Source organism: Alligator mississippiensis, chromosome 4, assembly GCF_030867095.1.
Source record: "Alligator mississippiensis isolate rAllMis1 chromosome 4, rAllMis1, whole genome shotgun sequence".
Lineage (NCBI taxonomy): Eukaryota > Metazoa > Chordata > Crocodylia > Alligatoridae > Alligator > Alligator mississippiensis.
This window is the reverse complement of record NC_081827.1, coordinates 231,616,551-231,638,124: the sequence shown is the minus strand read 5'-3', so window position 1 is coordinate 231,638,124 and position 21,574 is coordinate 231,616,551. Positions and strand designations below refer to the sequence as shown.

Below are 21,574 nucleotides of genomic sequence, written 5' to 3'. Positions count from 1 at the left end.
CTTTCTCTAACCTTCTCTGAAAGTCTATAGCAACATCAAAGTATCACTGGATCACCTTTATTTTTCTTAACTCCTATCAAGCCAGTATCTCTTGTCTTACCCAAGATATTTAGTGCCAACTTTGGCAACCCTTAATTGTGCAAAACTCCCACTGCAGGTAATGGAATTTTGCTCAGACTGCTTTTTGTTTTGTTTTTTATTAACATGACCACCTCCTCCTCCTCTTTATCCCCTGAGTAAGCACCAGACATGCAGGTATTTCAGAATGCCATTCATTTTCTTGATTCATCTTTTTTATTGATTTTTCTCCCCCCACCCTCCACTGCTCCCATTCAATGAGATTAATGATTATTAGAGATGTGACGTAAGCCAAACACCTGGATCCAAACACCCTGAACTTTGTGGCACAGGCCCATCTTTAATTAACATAAAAGGAAGCCACTGAGTTTTTTCATTAGTATCTAGTTCTTTTGCTTTGCTTGGTGCTATTATCATCCGACCTCTGTGCTGCATTTTGGGGAAAAAAAAGCTGTCCACGGTTAATGAACTAGACTGTCTCTCTGTGGCACAGGTCCACTGGATCAAGAAGTCACAAATCATTCTTTTGGCTCTCAAGGTCCATGGGCTTTTTATACCAGAAATAAAGTACTAATGTTGCTCAGTTGTGCCAGCCAGGAATGATGGGGTAACATACTTCTGTCCACATAGAGGAAAGGGATGGATGCTATTTATACTTGGACCTAGGGCCAAGTAGCCTATGTAAAGTAAAGGAAGATAAAAACTTATTTCTTTTTTTATCTCCTTCATACACACATATATAGGCCAAGTCACAATTGACTCCAACAAATTTCATCAGTGTTTTTACATGTTTAAAAAGTATAATTTTCTAAAGCAAATGCATTATTGGAATAAAGGAGATTCAAAGTCAGTGTGGGACAATAATGAATTAAACTGATCATCTGAGGAGCTCACAGTGCTTCATAAATGTGAATTAATTCAACTTTACTACATCCCTGGTATGTATTATGGACCATGCTTCTATCCTGGCTGTGATATGCTGTTTGTATGTCTCAATATAATGTTGTTAATATGTATTCTGATGAGTGTACTGAAATGATGCCAGGCTACTGGAGATGACTTTGCATACGTTTACACGGTGATATTCTGTATGATGAGTCTTCCTGTGGCAAAAAGTCCTGTTTTTAATGCAATCTAGTTAATAGTCTATATGTCTTTAAGTGGATGATAAATACACTATATATAGAAAGATAAAGGGACTGTGATAGGTGTGTAATTATGTATAGAATATAATTCATTCTTTTGCCGAATTAGGCCCAAAGTCTCTTCTCCCTTTTTGCATAAAAAATGACAGTGCACTTGATAGGGAATGCATCTTTTTGTAATATAATTAATTATGATAAAGGACTAAATGAATTTCAGTTGTATGATTTTGAAGTGCAAAGTAGTCTCTAATTTTGTTATTAACAAATTTCACAAGTTTAGTTTGAGTTTTATTGCAAGAGAAATACACTTTACTTTTAGTGTTGGTTTAGAACTTTGACTCTTAAGGAGTGCTTCCCTTTTTCATGCTGCTCTAAACAAGATGTTGTTTATTACTTGAAACATTATATGTAAGCCCCAAGAATATGTTAAATATGATTGAAGTTTTGGCAGACTTCAAGAAACTGAAGTTTCCAGAAATTTTGCTATGTTTAAAAACCAAAGCCATGTTTTAAGGAAAGATCTCTACTTCCAAATGTGTGGTTGCCCAAACCTTTTACATTTTCAAGTCAGATTATACTGCCAAATAACACATACTGTACCTTAACTATAATAAAAAGCATAGAGTCTGTGTTTAAAAAAACATTGCAGGAGCAACTATGATCATATTTCTTGAATCTATTCTATTCATGTGCTCAAATGTGCATTTTATAGTAAGCCTTCTATTGCACTGGTCACTTACAGTAGTAGAAAATGACATGTACAGACACCAGGTTGGCACACTACAACAAACCAAACTGGTAAAGTACAGGAATCCTGAGCCAGACCAAAATATGAGGTCAAGGAAGTTGCTCTTATAATAATAGTGGTTATCTGTTTAATGTGTGATCTGGCAGTGATATGATGTTGACCATAAGCAATTATGCATGTTTCTAAACTGGCTGTATACAAGCCTAAAGTAACTGTAGACAAGACAGGCTGTGAGAAATGGGCATTCAGTGTCATTTCATCGTGCTGCTTGCTTTACTCCAACTAAAAAGCACAATTTAATAGTGGCTATACATTCTTCTGATTTTTTTTTTTTTAAATCTCTTTCATTTCCTATATCAATTGTCATATCCATTAAAACCTGTACCAGAGACCCATCCCGATTTGGCAAATTCTTCTCTTAACTGAAGAATACTGAATGCCCTTTTGTTTGACTTGTGTTCACACCAAAGTGTTCTGCTGAGCTCTGAGTGTTGTTAAAGCATCTTTCACTACAATAGAAAAGCTTATTTCTGTGGCCATAAATGATTATCATTTGTAAAATCTGTAGTATTTTATGTGCCCTCAGATATATGCATGCATGTGCAGTTAGTTTCTAGCAACGACTTCTAATAAAGCTGAGGGCAGAATTTGGCCTTGTTTCTAGGAAGGAGAAATTATTTCAATGCAGGGAAAGGCGTGGTTGGACTATAGGGATTCCCTGGGACACAGGGAACCCCAGCACAGCAGACTCAAGAATTGCTGAATTCTAATTTCAACTCTGCTGATCTCTTTTGTGGCCTTGATCACCTCACTGATTTGCGAATCTTTCCATTGACTTCAATGGGTTTAATCGGTTTCATCAGTTTCATTGACTTCAGTGGGTTTTCAACTCTGCCTCAGTTTCCCCTATGGGGATATTTGTTTCCTCAGGCTTGGAAGGATTTAATTATACATATAGCACCAGCAATTTGGTAAGCTAGGAAAAGTCCTTTCCCACAATAGAAGGCATCATTTGGCTCTGACTGTAGGAGGATTCTGCAATCATTGTTGTCAATGTGCAATGGCCTTTATGGTCTGCATTTATACAGAAGATATTCTATGCATTGGACATCATTCACTTGGAGAAGGCCACTGTGAAGGACACGTACTACATTATTTCCAGAAAGTTTTAACAATGCCTTTTGCAGTGTTTCCCAAGCATTTTTTTGAGACGTCCCATAAGCTGTTGGTCTCTGCAGATATATCTTACCTCATGCACTTCTTCATAACCAACACTGCGCTGGGGATCATAAAAGCTTTAATGTTTGCAAAGCACCTTGAAGATAAAGTGTTGCATAAATTCCAAGCAGTGTTACAGTGCCATGAGGATAGAATTCAGCTTTGATTAATGCTCAAAACATGTTGGTTGATCATGGTATTTTTGGAGCCGTAACCTTATTTTCTCCCAAAGTGGTTGTATAGCCAAAGACTTTCACATCACATCGTCATATGCACTTTGGCTGTCACTCCTACACTACCCAAATGTAACCTTTCATCCTTTCATTTTTTCAGAAGCATAAAATAAAGACTGTAAAAATCCATGATTGTAGTTTAGAACTAAATAGGGAAACATAACTGCTTACTGAGAAGCAAACCTCTCCAACAGAAATGTCAGAGTCACAATGAATGCTATTATTCTACCCCTTTATGACTAGATGGGGAGTTTGCTTTCAGCCTACAGTAAACGGCAGCATACAGTACTGCCCCAGGAACAATTCAGTACTTGTCATTCCTTTCTTGGTGCCACAGTTTCAGGTAGGAAACACTGCCACTGCTATGTAATATTAACAGCTTGTTTCCATTTCTGTTCAGATCAGCTGGATGGTCTAGTGTATTAAATGGGGAGGTAGAACCAGGTCTCCAACTTCTCTACTACCCAGACCCTTCTGCACAGATGGAGTGGCTGTTTTCTTTTCATCCTGCCCCTTCCCCTTCTGTCATGTAGGGCAAGAAACGATCTTGTCCTTGATGTCGCATGAAATATACCCACCCAACAGATGACCTGCATGGTATCTTCTGATTTGTTTTATGATTCCATGCAGTAGTTTTGTTGAGAAATGTTTACAGAATGCCCTGTTTGCTAGGCAATGAGTTCTCCCAGCTTTTCGTAGTGTGGGTCATATTTTGGTGGAGAATGGTCTCATGAACCACATCTCTTCACATTCATGGTCATGTGAACCAGCTCTAATTTCATAGGTGACAAAATTGCCAGCTCTGCTGATGTATAGCAATGACAAACACAGATGAGGTGTAATAGAAAAGTGGTTAAATATTTTTCCTTTCCTTTATTGTGATTTAGCAACTAGAAACAAAGAAAAGTTGCAAGACCACTAGCAGCTGGTCAGCAGACCAAAGCTGGGAACTGACAGTACTACACGGTAAGTAATTGGATGCATTTTCAAATAACATAAGATTCCAGTGCAGTCTGTGCTAGCTGTTTGCCCTGCTATTTGGAACCATTTCTGTTGTTTAAATAAGTATAGTTAGAACAAGTAGTAATCACTTTCCTGGTGACCTTGCATTTTTTCTTGGCAGGCAGCACACTTGTGGTTAAGTGGGGTGGTGAAAACATCTTTATATATTAAATGAGTGTCAGTGAGTAAAATAGACCCACAGAATTTACTCCTTGTGTGTGTGTGGTGGGGGTGGTGGTGGTGGAGGGAATGAGTTCATGACAGAAAGCATAGGGGTAAGCAATAAAAAACTAACTGGTCATATCTGAAATTTATTAGAACCTCTGCTGTTAATTTAAATAGGAATTTCTATTCGGTGTGGTGTGGTGTGGCTAAAGCAGTGACTCTCAGTAAGGGTGCCTTGGCATCCTGGGGTACCCTGAAATCCTTTCATGGATGCAACAAAATAATGCACTATTAGGTCTGCAAACATGATTCACAGGATAGACACATAGGACACGTCCAGATGAGTATGCACATGCATTTCCCCAGGGAATGCCGGTGCATGCATGTTCTGGTGCCTGGCAAGTTGCCCTGGACAGAGCAGGGGAGGCTGGAGCCAGCACCTTGGCTGGCCCCAGCAGCCTTACCTGGTGTCCTCCCAGTGCTCTGGCGGTGGCAACTTGGCACCAGGGAGCCTGGCCAGCAGCTGGAGTGTGGCTCTGGCTGGCCAGGCTCTGGTTTTGGGCAGCACGTGCTGTGGCCACATGTGTGGCCCTGCTTTCTCTAGTGTGTTTTTTTTTTGACACTGGAATCTCCCGGTGTAAAAAAACACCGTACCCCAGCACTGCTAATTAGCAGCACAGGGAACATGTGTGATGTGTGGTGTGTGTGGTGCCATAGACGGGTCTGTGGCGCCACATACCGTGCATGTGTGTTCGGCTGGATAGGCCCATAGATTTCAAATAGAAATCCGTAGTTGTGGTCCTTCTGAGCTCTTTGCATGAGAAACAAACTGCTCTATTATTTTTCTGTAGTCAAAAAAAAAGAAAAAGAAAAAAGAAAGAGAGTGAAAAGATCTGGCATTTTCCAAAGGGGAACAAGAGTCTATCCAGGGGGCCCTTAAGTCGAAAAAGTTGAGAATCCCTGAGCTAAAGTGAGGGCTATTCACATTATGGATGTGAAGTGGCTGAAACAAAACTTTGCAGTGCAATTTTCTACTGGAAAACGTGGTTTCATCCAAATGAAAAAAATGTTCACAGGAAAAGAGTTTATTTTGAAGTTTTCAACAGGAAAGAGTTGACAAAATTAAGTTTTCAGTTAAATTTCTCATTGCTCTTCAATATATGTTTAAAATATAATTTGAATGGAATATTTTAAACTTTTTTGCTATTATCAACACAAATGTTGGATGTTTCTGAATCAAAGTATCTTGGACTTTCCTGTAAGAAATGTTGCCTTTTTTATTCCGATTCATAATGAAAACAAATGTGAAAAACTTACAGGGAATAAGTTTCCTAAACCACCGGTATATTTATATAGGAAAGATTTTTTTTTGTCATATTTTGATCAAAATGTTTTCTTTTTTCCTTTTAAATCCACAAATTAATTTACATTAGTTCCAAATATAACAGTTACCAGTAGTGGGTTAATTAAATTAAATTCTACCTCCGTTTTTACTCCATGAAATTTCTGTGAGTTGAAAGGCATTTTATAGGATTAAAAAGGAGACAAGTTTAGCTCAAAAAATATAGTCATGGAAATGAATGTTGTTATACAAACTGACAGATAAAGAGTACACAACAGATCCAGTGTCCTTTAAGCATTTCAGATGAAAATCACAGCAAAGTAACTCCCCAAAGTTCTTTTTTAAATAGCACATGAATCCTAACCTCTAAATTCCCTTCTTTTTGTCAGTGCTGTAACAATTGCCATGTTAAGTTGATTGTGGGATTATTGGATAAACAAGGGCAACATTATACCTTTCATGGAAAATCTTGCAGGAGACAGAAGATCCAGGAAAATAGCTGCTTTGGGTGCTCCATGATGATACTGCATTAATGGATATTCATGTGAGTATCTCCAGTCAGGGTGAGGGGAAGGAGGGGGATAGGAAGAGCATAGCCCTAGGGCTAGGGTGAACTGCTAGGCTTTGCTAGCCCCAGGCTGCACTTGGAACATGTTAGATCAGGCTAACCCATTCCTGATCTAACTTAGTGCACCTCACCTCCTCAGGTGTACTAATTTAGATCAGGCCAGCTGTTTTTTGCCTGATTTTAACCTTCTTAAATGTCTACACAGATTGCCACTTAGATCAATCTAACCCCAGTTAGGCTGATCTAAATGTAACATGTGCATGTACCTCAGATTTTGTTTAAATGACTCTTAAACATCTTATCCAAAGCACACTGAATCAATGGAAAATTTCTCTTGGATGTATGAGTGTAGTGTGATCATGTAATGATACATAGCCACATTCGAGTGCTGTATTCAAAATACAGCACGAATGGCCTGATATTTATCTAACTTACACCCATTGCACATCAAGGTGACTTGATCTGAGCGGTGATGTTAGCTGAACTACTGATTTACAGTGGTTTTGAAGGGAAAAGACTTAGCCTAAGAACCTTATCTTAAGAGAGATATTTGCTATTGTTTTGTGAAAAACCAATGGAGGCTGCTATAATAATAATAATCACAACTACTTACTGCTTATTCCTTTAAAATTGAGGGCAAAATTGTAGTGGAAAAGGAGGGACATACTCAAAATTCATAGTGTGTTAATTCTGAAATAGCAATATGTAATAAAACAACTTTCAGGTCATATTTGTTCCCATGGATGTTTATGTATTCATGCTGAATATGAGATAAGAGTGCATGTGAGGATATACAATATTAGAGAAGGAGAAAATGACTATTATAGTACTTTCTACTCTCAGTTTCTTCTACAGTAATGCCCTTACACCTTTCTTTTTCAGGCTTTTTGTAGCATCCTAAACAGAAGGATATTGAAGGGAGCTGATTCTGCTTTGATCCTTATGCTTGTTGTCAAAGCGCTTGGGATTGAAGAGACTGTTGGCTACAATTGACTGTGACAATTAGGAGATGATCAGAGCCCTAGAGTGGAGCACTTAAAGGGTAATTTACATGTCAGTTTGTCGAATAAAAAAAAGATATTCAGCTAAGATTTTTTTTTTCCTCAGAGCCTTGTAAACTGCAATTTGTGCTCTGGTAAGAAAAACCTGGCAGAGGAGTTAGGATAGCCATTTCCATTTGAAAAGAGGCAATCATAAGGCCACTGCTGAGCCTATTGTCCACTAAAAATGCTGATTTGCAGTCAGTGAGTGAAAGAGTGGAACCATCACTAAATAGAACCTTGTGCAAGGTAACTCCCCCTTGGTGGCTTTTTAATGTTGGTTAAAGGTTTTATATACCTTAAATCCTACATTTACTATCATTATAACATTGTTACTGATCATGAATGTCCTTTATCATAACAAAAAATGAATGTATTGAGGGGGTGGTAGGTAGAACGCAAGCTAACAGCAAGTTGATAGGCTAACACTGACTATCTATTGTATCAGATCTTTCTTATTCTCTTGCCTTTTGTATGCCATCACAATTTTCTTCTTGTCACCCTTTGCACTTTGCCATTCAAGCATTTTCCATAACAGTTTTCTCATAGGTTTTCCATACTTATTTACACTCCCTTTTATGCATGCTCCCAGTAGATTGCTCCCAGTAGATTGTTAACATTTTGCACATTTAACCTAGTGGGGGAGGAAAAGTAAGAGGGAGGTGACAGTAGCTGTTTTAATCCAGAATTTGCTGTTCTCTAACTATTACCTGACTGCAATAAATATTGTGTACATATATATTAGGCTGAGACATCATTCCAGTTAAAGAGAATAAGTTGATTATTAAATAAACTTGTTAGTGATAATTTTTTTTCTCAAATGCGATTGGTCTGATAAATCTAGAGTCGTGTTATATGGACTTGTTAAACAGAAGTGTCTCTGGTTTGTCAGTATTACAGCAAATGTTGCATCCTTAGCAATTTAGGGAAGAAGTATTAGGGGATTTACATACCCTCAAATATCTGTATATGCAAATACAGGTATTTATTTCAGGAATGTATAATAATATAATAACTTTTGTTTCAGGAGATGGTGTTGATTCTGGTTTTATGATGGATCTCCCCAAAACAAGATACAGTAATACAAAGGATGTTGGTTGAACCTTAGGTTTGGTTAAAAATGTAGGTGTCATAATTTTGACTCACTAGCCTTTATCATTTAAGAGCTACAGGCATTACTGAGAGAACCCAGAGGCTATGATTTGGGGAAATTCAGTTGGTTTCAACAAATACTGATGAAATAAGGAATAGGACTTATTTTGATCCTTTTGACACTGGTGAAGCTCTATTGACTTGAATATATTCCTGATATCTGCCATTGTGGGTAAGATAATAATCAGGCCATGTATGTCCACAGGTCATCAGACTGCCCTTTCCTTAGTTGTATGCCCTACATCCTTAGGCATTCAGTATGCTGAGCACCAAACAATGAAACTTCTATTTCCAAATTTGTACTTGCCACATGTTTTAAAGTGGATTCTGTGCTTTAAAGAAGTCTTTTGAAATTCATTCTAATTTAACTAGAACTATTTGAAACCTTAATTTTCGTTTAGAAATTCATTTTCTCTCTCCCTCTCTCTCTCCCTCTGCATGGGTTTTCTTCTTTAAGAGCACTGTTCAATTTTGTGGACAAAAAAAAAAATACTGTATCTGCAAGCTGAAAATATTGACTTCATTTCTTTTCTTCCTGTGTTCTAAACTTTCCGCATGCCCAAATTCTCATGTGTAACGTGTCTTTCTAACAAAGGAAGAGATACATAAAAACAAACAGGAATAAATAAGAGAAGATGAAATTAAGGACAAACAGTATAATGGCACAGGGAGTCTGGGATGTCTTTGGCTTAGCTTGTTCCTGTAGGATTGAGGTAGTCGTAAATCTGTATCAAAAAATCAGGCACAGCAGGAGGTGTTCGTCTCCCAGGTAATGGCTAAATGACGAGCAGATGAGCCGTCGTCATATTGATTTAAGCATTTTGTTCCAGCCAGTCACAATTAACTTTGATTTGTTTTTACTTTCCTCTTACAGGTTTGCATTTAAAGCACTCTCAGAGCACTAATTGTATAAAATTCTTGTAACTGCACATTCTCCTGCTAGAGAGGTAATGAATGAATGGAAAGGCAGAAATTATTTGAGATTCTAAGCAGAGTTTCTCAGTATACTTCTCCCACTGATTTAAATTGTTGCTGAAGATGAGCGGGAAGATGAAAGTTTTATCAATGGAAGTGCCTTTTAGAAAGTCTCTATGTTGGGAGTGTGAGCTGTTCCTAAAAAAATTCTAAGGGAGTCTTCTGGGAGGTGAGATTAATTAGGATTTTGCTATCAAACACGCTTACTTTGTAAATAATCAAACTTAATATTTCCAAGACTGTACAATTTGTAAGGACTGACAGTTTGTATCAATTGAGTCTAACTTCCAAAATTGTATTTAGTGCCCCAAAATATTGTGACTTGAAGAAATCCTTGCATTCAAAAGCTTGTCAGCTTTATTCTAACTATGAGTAGGTCTAAAAGAAGGTATCATTCTAAAAAAAAAAAAAAAAAAAATCCTTGACTTTTGCTAGGATACCTCAGCAGCATCTAAAATGTGTAGAAGTCTAGAAATGGGTAGTTAAGGACAGTGCAACTGTGTCCACAGACTTCTTCGCTTAATCCTGGTCTCTTCAGACCTGTTGTACTTTTTTAAATGTATAGGGAATAATCTATACCAATATAAGCACCTTTTATAATGGTATAACTGATTCTACACCAGGGGTGGTACCAGTTTTCCTATTCCAGTTTCAAACTGGTATAAGTTAAGGCATTACTGTCATTTCCTGGGATTTATACTTTCTTGTTTAACCTGAACTATAACTTTCTCTTGCCCTATGACTTAATATGTTGAAAATATACATGGCTATTTGCTGAATTAGAACTAGATGTTTCTAAAGTTATTTAGGCCTGGGGTATCAGAGCTCCTCTGCTAGTTGCATTTTGTTAGTACAATGTGTTGATTGATTGATTAGCAAGATGGTTTTAGGAATAAAATATTGTTTCCAGAAAAGGAATTTAAAAGAAAGGTACCTAACTTTATAAGGCACTTAAATGGACTGATTTTCATTGAAGCCCAAGTTGTGACTACTCAGCATCTTTGAAAGTTGGATCATTCAGGTGTTGAACTTTAAGCACCTAATATGAAAAATCTGAGCCATTGCCATTGGGGTTTGGAACTACAATGAATGTTCGTTTTACAGTAATGTATGTACAACTCATCACTGGTAGGTTTATATAACTGAACTGGATCCTCAGGTAGTATAAATCAAGCTGCCTTTACCACAGGTAGATATGGTGATTCATACCCCACATCCCATAATATTTAGCAATTTGTGAAAATACAAATATTGATGATCACTATATATTTGAGTTTAGAAATAGTCCATTACTACTAATAAACAATGTAGGGCTGTGTTTTCAAATGTATTAGTCCATAGAGTCGGGGATTTACAAGAGTATCTTCACAGGTAAGTCACCTAAAATGGGTTTTAGCCACCAATCTGTAGTGCTAGATTCCTAAATACATATGAAAATATGCCCCTAAGAATTTTTATTCGTAGCAATAATTTATTATTCATTCACAGTCTTTAGCTTTTCTGCCACACTTTTTCTTTATAGATTTCTCAGTGCTTTACAGATGAGATTGTTATACCCATTTTGCAGATGAAGAAACTGAGGCACATGGCAGTGAAGTGACTCACCCCAGGCACTTAAGCAGACTAGGAAGAAAGCTGCATCTTGAACAAACTGGAAATCAGCATGAGGGAATTGCAGTGCTGGTAGCTGGAATGAAAGAACATCCCATGCTTTGTTATAATGGCGAAGGTTGAAAGAGGAGGCTAAGTGAGTCGCTTGTGATTTCCCAGAATGTTAGTGGCAGGTCAGGGGGTTTAAGTGGAATCTTCCCGGATGTTTTTACACATGGTCGTGTGGAGGACACACTTTAATTAGTGAGGCTCTGAGAGCTGCTCTAATTAAAGCACCACAATGTCTCGTGTATCAGTGTTCCCGTGCTTCAAAATGGTGGCAGGGACACTAACTAAAGCCTGTCAAATAAGCTAATTGGCATGCTCCAGCAGACCCGATTTATTGAGTCTGCTCTGATGTGCTGTAATTACATCACATTGAAGTAGCCTCCTGGCACATCTGCAGGTACCCCCAGACTCTAGTCTGTCACGTTTACTAGTGAGCTATCCTTCACTTCCTACGCTGTTATGGGAGCAGTGTATGGTGGAACAGAGAGGCTTTTGAAATGGAAAAATTAAGGCACTTTGTCTTTTCCTCTCCCATTCTCTCCATTCACTGTTACCTAGGACTCCTTTGCATGGGTGTTCGTGACACCAAAGGGGCAGCAAAACGGCTGAGGATGCTTTCTTAAGGACTGCCTTAATGCAGAAGGCCCTTTTCTCAGTTGCTCTGTGCCCTTTTCTGCAAAAGGCCCCAGTGTAGGGGGGACACTTTATGGAGGGCTTGGACATTTTTATACAGTAGTGACTCTGTCCTATTGCAGTAACCTGTCCTGTTACAATAACCTGCACAAGGGGCCATGCTGGCACAGAAATGCCTTCTTCGTTACATACTCGGGTTCTTTGCACCTGAAACGCCCCTGACCAGATTCCACGTTCTTTCTTTCCCATTCCTCTTCTAGCTCTATTTATTCCACACATTCTGCTTTTATACCTCCCCCAGTGCCTCACTGGTATCATATTCCTTCTGCCTCTTTGCTCGGAGACACCAGAGTCATTCCTTCCTCATTCTTCATCCAGGAAGCATGGTTTCATACTATCCTTCTGTGAGCCCCCAGGCTGTCGTCCTTTCCCCCACTTCATATTCCTTTACCAGTAATGAATTTGGTCCTTAGTGTCTTTCAAATGAAGGGCATTCTTGACTTACACAGAGCAAGACAACAGCTCTGACTAGATAAGAGCAGGAAAGTGGAGAAGTAGGAATGCATAAATAAGCGCAATTAAAATAATATCCCTTTCCCCACACTCCAAATCTTCAGTCATTTCCCCAACTAAACTTGAATTGACTCTTCAGTGTTTCCTCCCTCCTCCTTTTCATTTCTGGCTGGGACTGGCAGCAGAAGAACTTGGATTAGAAATAACAATATCCCGTGAGAGTCTGTTCCCATGAGATTTCCAGGAGCAGAACCACCAAGCATCTCAGCACAGTCTGTTTTTGCAAGATTTCATCCCAGTGTTGCAGAACTAGGGCCAAATCCTCTGCTGGCACAAGCAAAGGTTGTTCTGCTGGGGTCAGTGGTACTATATGTATTTACACGCGTAGAACCTTTGGTTGTACTGAATTTCAGATAAGGGAATTTATCATTTGGAGGCAAATTCTAATTAAATCTATTTGTTTATCCATAGATAAAACAGCTTTGCAGTAGGTACAGTAAGATGTTTGTGATTATGGGTAGTCTTCTAATTTAGTGTATTTTCTGACATATTTTAGACCCATATACTTCCCACTGATGTCTTTACATAACAGGGTCTTTGGAAACTTGACCTACTGAAGGACAGAATTTGGCTTTCAAAATCATACTGCAACTTCTGTCACCCTCAGGACACCAAAGGTGTGGCTCATAAATGAGATCACTCCCCAGAACACCCTATTTGGCTTGGAGAGGATAGTACAGTTTGAAACCAGCAGTTTAGTGTCACCCAGAGATTTTTTCTATGCTCACCACCATTGCATTACACTGATTTGTACCAGCTGAGGCTTTAGCCCAGAACTGTTTTGTAGAAAACTGCCCATCCATTCAATATGAAAGCAACAAGAAAATGGTAGCTGAAGAACCTGAGAACCTTAATATCTTTTATTGTATTTGTCATTAGCTGGCAGAAGCAAACACACTTTCCATTCATCTGTGAGCTACAAATAAAAAGTTTTTCTCCGGCTTGGCTGTGTTAGAAAAACACATTATACAACCAGTTGCTGAACACTTTTTTTTTTTTAAACTAGGAAATGCTGGAGTTTTGCAAGGTACTTGACTAAATTTCACAGGAATATGTTCATCATCCAATAAGCTAGATTCCTGGCATTTCCAAAGGTGCTGAGGTTTGTCATATCAATCTTCTACTGTTTGACATAAGAACATTGCACAGTATGGACGGGTTATGCACCAAAGCTGTCATTCGCTTAGCACAAAGCCACTCGCTATAGTATAGTAGAACTGTCACATTACTGTTTTGTCTGGGAACCTACATGGATGGCCTTCCTCTTATGTCTATGGTCAATCGGAGTCTACGCTTGCTATGTTTTGACTGGTGCAGAAGAGAGGAAGGATGAAGGGTGACATTGCCAAAGAGGAAGGAGTCTATGGTCTACAGCCTTTGGCTCTATAGTTATGTGGCTATAGTGGTCACAGACCTGGTAGGCAGGGGTTGAAATCCTGGGTTTGGTGCAGAAGCTTCTAGGGCTGTCTCCCATCATGCCTGTCAGTAGGAAGGGTAGATTTTGTACAGACCTTGTGCAGACTGTGCATGTGAGAGAATTTTACTTTCAACACCTACCAAATAAGAACAGACTGGGTAATGCATGCAGAACTCCAAAAATAAATATGGCCTTTATCACAACTGTGAAGAAATATTAATTTGTCTTTACCAGGAACCTGTTTTTATACATTGATTAACTGATTAGAGAGTTTGCTGATTGAAATAAATGGGGTAAAGGCAGAGCTTTTTAATTGGCTGAACCGGCTGGGATTGATGTAAACCAAAAGTAATTCTGTTCAAACACACTGCATGGCTCTGAATTACAAAGGTATATTTGGGAGCAGAATACATGTGGAACCTAATGCTCCTATATGTGGACGCCCCTTTGTATTATTCTGGCAGCATAAAGGGTGCAAAGGACCTTAGTGCCAACGAGAATCAGGTCCTCAGAACAGTTAACTTGTTAATAAGCATATTTGAGTATCTTGTTGTACATAGACAGACCCCATAAAATCGAATAGCAGAAGTCAGGTAGATTTACTTCATTTAGATAACTCAGGATAGGCCTTTGTGGTATGCTCCATAACACAAGGTGTTAGAGCCATGAAAGCACAACAGCAGATTTCTGTTCGGTATGGTGTCAGAAACTACAGGGTCAAAAGAACCTGCAGATTTATGTGCTTTTAGTCAGATTTATATTGTCAGGTCTCTGGCCCTTTCATGATTCAGAACTAGATTTTGACCTCATTTATACTGATGCAAATTGGATGCAACCCCAGTGAAGTCAGTGGAGTTACACTTGTACAAAACCAGGCTTGGTGAGAGCCAGATCAACTCCTATGTACCCTACTGTTTGCAGTTCTTTATGTAATGTTTAAGTTGATGAGGAAATGAGCTTTCATTTTCTGTATTTATCTGGAAAGTGTGAAGGAAAATGGGATGATTATTATTAATAATCAGAAGTAGAAGTCAAGTGTCTAAAGGTATTTGAACTGTAAGACATGTGTTTTTAAAAAGTTTCATTAAACAAACTATTCATACAGGAATCTAAAACTTAACATATTAATTCATGTACTTTTCCTTTAATCTCTGATTAGCAAAAAGTGTGGAACAGATGCTTTTCCTCTCTTTTCATCAATCGCGAACTTTTGCCTCCTCCTTTAAAATGCAAAGTATGTTTCACAATTTGGAAAGTGTTCACAAAAGATTACTTCATAGTGTAAATTCAAGTGGCTTTTCAGGGGGATACATTATATTCTAGCCATTTGTGATTGTCTGCAACTGCTATTGTGTTAAAAAAAAAAGTTGCTACCATCTCGCTAAACTTTCATCAACATCTCAGCATAATTTGTGACATATGTTACTTATGAGCCATAAATTACCTCTTGTGAGGAGTATGGAGCCAGATCCTGAGCTGTGGTATATTGGCATTGTTCTATGGAAGCCTGTGCAGCTATGCTAATTTTCACTGGCTGAAGATTGGGCTCACATACTCGCTAAGCCATTCCAGCTTGACATGTTTATTCTAAGAAAAATAACACAATAACAAGATACACTTCTGATGTCTGAATTTCTTTTCCCTTCAGAAATAAGCGGCTGTTATCAAATGACCGGGTCTTACAACATTCTTTAGAATCCTCCTCCCCTAGAGCAAACAATTACAAATAAAACCAATGACACTTGAGTGACATTTTGGGCAGAAGAGTCAGTGTATCGGGTGCCAGGTAGGCAGCACATGAGAGATGTATGCATTCTCTGCCTTTGCCACCATTTTGTTGCTGCTCTGGAAGGCGGCAAATGGTGGATATTGTTTCTTTGCAAAGTATGGTTTTGTACTGGATCCATGTGCAAAGTGTAAACATGTCATCAGTCCTCATTCGCTATATCCAAAAACATTCCCCATGTCCATATTTGATTTTCAAGTGCATCTGTGCACTGATTGAAACCCTCCCAACATGCTGCTACACAAATGCAAAACCCACACATTTCTGATTTTGAATCAAGCAGTCTTATGCTCCTTCACTCCTATTTCGAAGTTTGCTTGAGAGTTGAAGTGCATGCCCTTATAACATATAGTTGTTTTTTTTAAATCTCTGACAGATCCCTATGCCCATCTCGGGGGCATGATGCAGTCTTTTCCATTTCCCCCCTATTTTTGCCTTTGGAGCCTGCTTTCATTTTCTCAGGTTATTTATCCTTTGTTTACAATTTACATATGCTTTTCAGCAACAAAACCCACTTTTAAACAAAGGAAGCAAAAATCTGAGTTTTAATGTAGGCAGCTGAATCGCGAATAGGAGGGACTCTTCAATTAATGTAGAATTTAAAAAGGAGAGAGGAAAAAAGCTCACTAAGCTACAAGGGTCCTGAAAGAGGTGAATTTCATATTCAGTATGGAAAGTTTTCCTTTTTAACATCGATTGAAACCACGATCAGTTCAAAGTTGTAATTTTAAACAGAGGATTTTGCTGCATCTAACATTTTTTTTTTTTTACCCAAAGTACAAGAGTTACCTTAACTGTGAAGCTCTGTAGTAGCCTTGGCCTGTCATTTTTAATCAGGTTGTTTTAGGTAATTTTTGTTATGCCCCTCATTACTGAATTGTTTATCAATAGGTGCACCAAGTGTCACTAGCTTTTCTCATCAAGCCAGGTCTGACAAAGAGCTGCAGTGCATGGGAAAGAGGCAGCTAGGTGAAACTAATGCCATAGATGTTTGATTCATTAGGAGCTTATTGTTAACGGGGATGTCTGATTGTAAAGGCTCAGTCAAGCAAAAGAGTGCAGAGTAATCAGTCGGATTTATAGTTTGCAGGGCTCAAAAAAAAAAAATCAACATAAACCTTTGGATATAGCAGAAACACAAAAATCCCCTTTGGGCAGCCCTAACCTGAGACCAGCCAAATAAGGTCATGCTACATGAAGGTTGCCTGTTAGGTGATGGAAGATATAGGAGGATTAGAGCCATATGGCATGGCCTATCATACCTTCTGACTTAAGATAACAAAGCCAAGCTTTGTGCTTAGCTGTTTTTGACTGACATCATCAATTTTATTTTATGTTGGTCACCTCCGGTAACAGGAAAAAATGGCCTAGGGTTGATAACACATGCCTGGGTTTTGGTTTTTTTGTTTTTTATTTTTTATTTTTTGTTAGTATTAAGATGCCTTACAGCTAGTTCTGTGCTGTAAAAAATTTCAAAGAATTAGTAGCTTGTTCTTCTATCAACCATCCTCCAGCAACTGTCAGCCCTCCCTCCCCGCCCCCCGCCTTGTTTTCAGTTTGTACCTTGCAAATGAGAGACAGCCTTATTCAGAACCAGATGTAAGGCTCCTAGAGAATGAGCGTAAGCTGTTGTACTTTAAGCCTAATGGGAAGTTTTATATGCAAGGGCCTTGAACTGATTAGTATAATTCCCTCTTTAATACAGCTGTCCCTCCAGATTAAGGTAAACCAAATGTTGCAATCAGAGATTAGTGTACCTTGCCAGTTATTAACATCCCTGGTTGCTCTGCAAGCACGTCAGACACTAATGCTGTGTATTTATTTGCCACTTCCACACTGTAACTTGAACTTCTGCACCTGTCAAAGCATTCCAGGGAAGAGAGGGGTATTATTGGAAAGCAAAAGTTTTATACCTGTTACACCTGTTTTGTTTTGTCACAGCCTAAGAGTTTCTTTTTTTCTTGCCAAGAGTGCCAGGTGGTTTAATCCGTTACTCTGCTGGTTTTATGAAGAAAGACTTTGTATGATAAATTGCATTTGCTACTCCTCATCTGCTTTCTCTTATCGACTCCGAGCACTCACCTAAACTGTTTTATTTCCACCCCCCTTTTCCCCTTTGTAAGAGAGTCTTTCTCCCTCTGTCCCCCCTGCAGAGAGGATGAGGATGGGTGTTAGAAAAATCAGCACCCTCTCCTGCTGTGCTCTAATCAGTTGGTGGTGCCTCTCTCACAAGGTGGGTCACACAGTTGTCTTGTTACATTTAGCAGGATATCCTGTCCACCAGCAACACAGATGTCAAGGAGGACAATGTCCTGCCTATCACCAAAAGATCTTTGCCTCCCCTCACTTGATCAGATTTTGCAGATAAATATATACTATAAACATACTTACAAAGCAAAGAGGGTCGAGCGTCTCTTGTGCTGTGCGTAGGAAATGGATCAAGTCAGGCCATTCTAAATTACTCAGAAGCTTTTAATTCATTTAGCAGGAGTGTTAAAATAACTGTAAATGATAGAAAATTAAAAACAAAGAGATTTCACCTGCAGAAAGAAATGGTGCCACGGGGCCTACAACCTTTATTTGTATGAGAATGATCTTGAGGACCCTGTGCAAAAAAGTTTAGATGAATAGCAGAAGACCAATATGGTCAGGTGCCTGTACACATGCAGGACACCTGCTCTGCTGTGTTCTAATTGGAGTGCATTGGAGCAGACTCGATGAATCGAGTCTGCTGGAGAGTTCTGATTGGGGCGCTTTGGTAGCCTGGCCGTTCCGTGTATTCAGTGTCCCTGCATTTCACAATGGTGGCATGAGCACTTTAACCAAAGCTTATTGAACAAGCTTTGGTTAAAGCACCCTGCCACCATTTTGACATTTGGGATGCTTAATTCAGAACATGCCGTGGGTGCTTTAATTAGAGTGGCTCCTGAGAGCTATTCTAATTAAAACATGCCCCTCCCCCCAACCCTGGAGCATGTGTATAGACTCCTGTCCTTCTCTGAGACAAAAACTTAAACCTGTTTAAATGCTTCATTATTTACATAGTGAAGCCAGGACTGAACACTAGCTATAGCTTCTGAGACATTACTGTTTCCTAACAAAGACTATGCTATAATTTCCCGCCCCCCCCATTTCATGGGCTCCTTATTAAAAGATAATTGACATAAGGTCAAAAGGCCCATTTTAGCACAATCCCCTAATAGCACTGGGTTTGCAAAGTTTACTGCCTGCTGTACGCTGTCTGCACATTATAGCTTAATTGCAGATTTTTGAAAAGACAAAATATGTTCATATCTTAGGAATTATGTCTTGCAGCCTACTAAATATGCTAATGCAGTACTAAGCAGGGATAAAGTTCTTGCCATACCACCCAACAGTTGCGTGGGACACGCTGCCAAGTTATTGTTAATTGTAAAGCACAAGCAGGCTTTGCAATCCATCTTAATTGTCATACTTACTTCAGGTTTTGTGATAAGGCTAGATGTTCTGTTTAAAGTGACAATGTTGACAAGGGGAAAGGGTGTGGGCCTGAGCTTGTGGTTCTGGAGGGGTTATGTGTTCTGACCTGCCGTAGGTTGATATGGACAGTCTGCAAAGGGATTTTAGTTGTCATGGGGTCCCCAGGCAGTTGAATAGAGTGACTGTCTGTCCTGCTTTTTCCTGTTAGGATCCTGACACGTGGAGCATTGATGAACTCAGCATAACGTTGAATAGGAGCTTTTTGGCAGCTGAGACACAAGGGCTAAGCTGCAGGTCAGAGATAACACTAGTGCAGATCTCCTCATGCACACAGTTAGTAGCATGCTTTCTTCCCTCCTGAGTGCAGGAAATAGCTCATGTTAAATACGTTCACTTTTCAGTTTTCCTTTCTTCTAAAATGGAGCTTGACAGATTGGGCTTTTCAGCTCCCCCTTTTTTTCACCACCTCTGCTTTCTACCTCAGAAATACTCTTCAGGAAGCAGGAGTTAATCTTGGTGAGGAAACGATAAGGTGATACTTGATTTTTCAGGGGAAAGCAGAAGGATATGACTGCCTGGTAACTGCACAGAAGCTTACAGGCCTCCCCTTTTAAGGCTTCCCTTTGCTTTTCCTTGAGAATCACAGAAGCCTGAAGGCCTGGCTGGAGGTAAAGTTTAAATAGCATCTGGAATAGGAAGGAAGTGTTAGGAAGGTACACTGATAAAACTGCTTCCCCATACTTTTTCTATCAGCGAGAAGGATCAGGTGAATTGGGATGTTAGCGTCCCAACTTTGATGCATCCTGGCTGGCACAGAAACATGTCTTTGAAGTTGTTTTATGTTCAGCCAAGTTTTTTACGTGATTAAAAAAGAAAGAGCATGAGCATTGTCTTTATTAAGTGATGTCAAGCTGGCATCCTGTGTCCCGGGACAATGTACAAATTTCTATCTGTTTTTGGCATTAGTATTAAAATTGCATTAGCTATTAAAATGTTTATATTAAGAGATTAACAGAGATTGGAAGAAGGGAGGGGGCTTATTCTTTAATAATAGAGACAGTATATGTGTGTATTCATGTAGTGCTAGTGAAAGATAAAGGGAGGCCCTCTGTTTGCAGGCCAGGCTAACATTCCCAACTTTGCTTCATCAGCGTACCACAGTCATGATTTGGTGGGGCTGTTTCTAGTGGTGAGAATGTAATTTATTCCTCAGTGCCCATGCACTCCTTCTTTTTGTTGGAACTGATACCAAGAATGTTAATTAGGGACAATTATGGTAGTACATTTACTAATGTAGACACCTGTCCAGTCAGAACCTGCGGGCACCTTTTTTCAGCTGGGTCTCTTCCTGTGAATGTACTTAGCACTCCAGTGATTTCATGGGTATAGGCAGACGTTACAGGTCCTGGTATAGGCAGGATCCTGGCAGACATTAGCGATACAGATTCCAGATCCTGGCAGACGTTACTGATCCAGATTTCATGGGTATAAGCAGACGTTACAGATCCTTGAACGGTATACACATTTGAGGGGTTTAGATTGGGCAAAGAATGGCCAGCCTGGTCTAACATAGTTAATTTAAAGAGGTGCATTACACAGAAGTACCCACATTTTTGTATGCATTAAAAGCACAGCTCTGAGGCTGGGAAAGCCCACCTGTTTGCCCCAGCCCTGGGGCTATGCTTTTCCTACACCATTTGGGTTTATCTTATGAGTTATGCATAGGTTTTTGCATACCTAACAATGATAATATTGCACAGCAACTTATGTCACCTTTGGCACCTGTGGCACCCTGGACTGCTACGGCACCTGGCTAAAATCTACAAATAAAATGTTTTCATTCTTTTCTTTAGGGGAACCTCTAGTTCTGTGGTTGGCTTGCTGTATGGGGAAGACGAGGTGAAGAATCCCATGGTTTGTGCTGTTTTGTATACAAGGACCATTTCCCTGCTGTTGGATGGTTCCAGTTTTTGCTTGGAATGCAGTAGTAGGAGCTCAGTATATTTTCTTCACTAAATTGTGAATTTATTTTGACGTTTATATTAAGATACCTTAATATAACTATAGTGTTGAGTTTGCCCCTTTCATTCCAGGCAGCCTTAAAACACTCCTTATGGGAGCTTTAAGACCTGGCTTTTGTTTCAACTTGGCTACTCCAGTATGAAATTGAGCAAGTCACTTAAGCTGCCTCATGCTTTCCTCTGCATTATGGGGACAATATTTTCAAACAACCCTAGGAAGTTTGTGGGACATGAATGAATGTACGTAAGGTGTTCAGCTTCTAAGTGTTGAATGCTAGAGGAAAACAATAATAAATATGAAGATGCAGTAACTCACTTTGCTGAGTTTGGGCATCTGGTTTTTTTCAAGTGGCCATGGAC

At 39.2% G+C, this 21,574-nt stretch overlaps 1 long non-coding RNA gene across 1 annotated transcript in view; it reads left to right on the top strand.

The window, feature by feature from the left end:
- The window catches only part of LOC106738171 (uncharacterized), a 64,397-nt gene that overhangs the window by 25,991 nt on the left and 16,832 nt on the right, over window positions 1-21,574 (top strand). The window contains exons 8-11 of the long non-coding RNA XR_009462126.1: window positions 4,310-4,388; window positions 6,321-6,475; window positions 7,382-7,788; window positions 21,047-21,107. This is a non-coding gene — a long non-coding RNA (uncharacterized LOC106738171). The remainder of the gene's footprint in view (window positions 1-4,309; window positions 4,389-6,320; window positions 6,476-7,381; window positions 7,789-21,046; window positions 21,108-21,574) is intronic.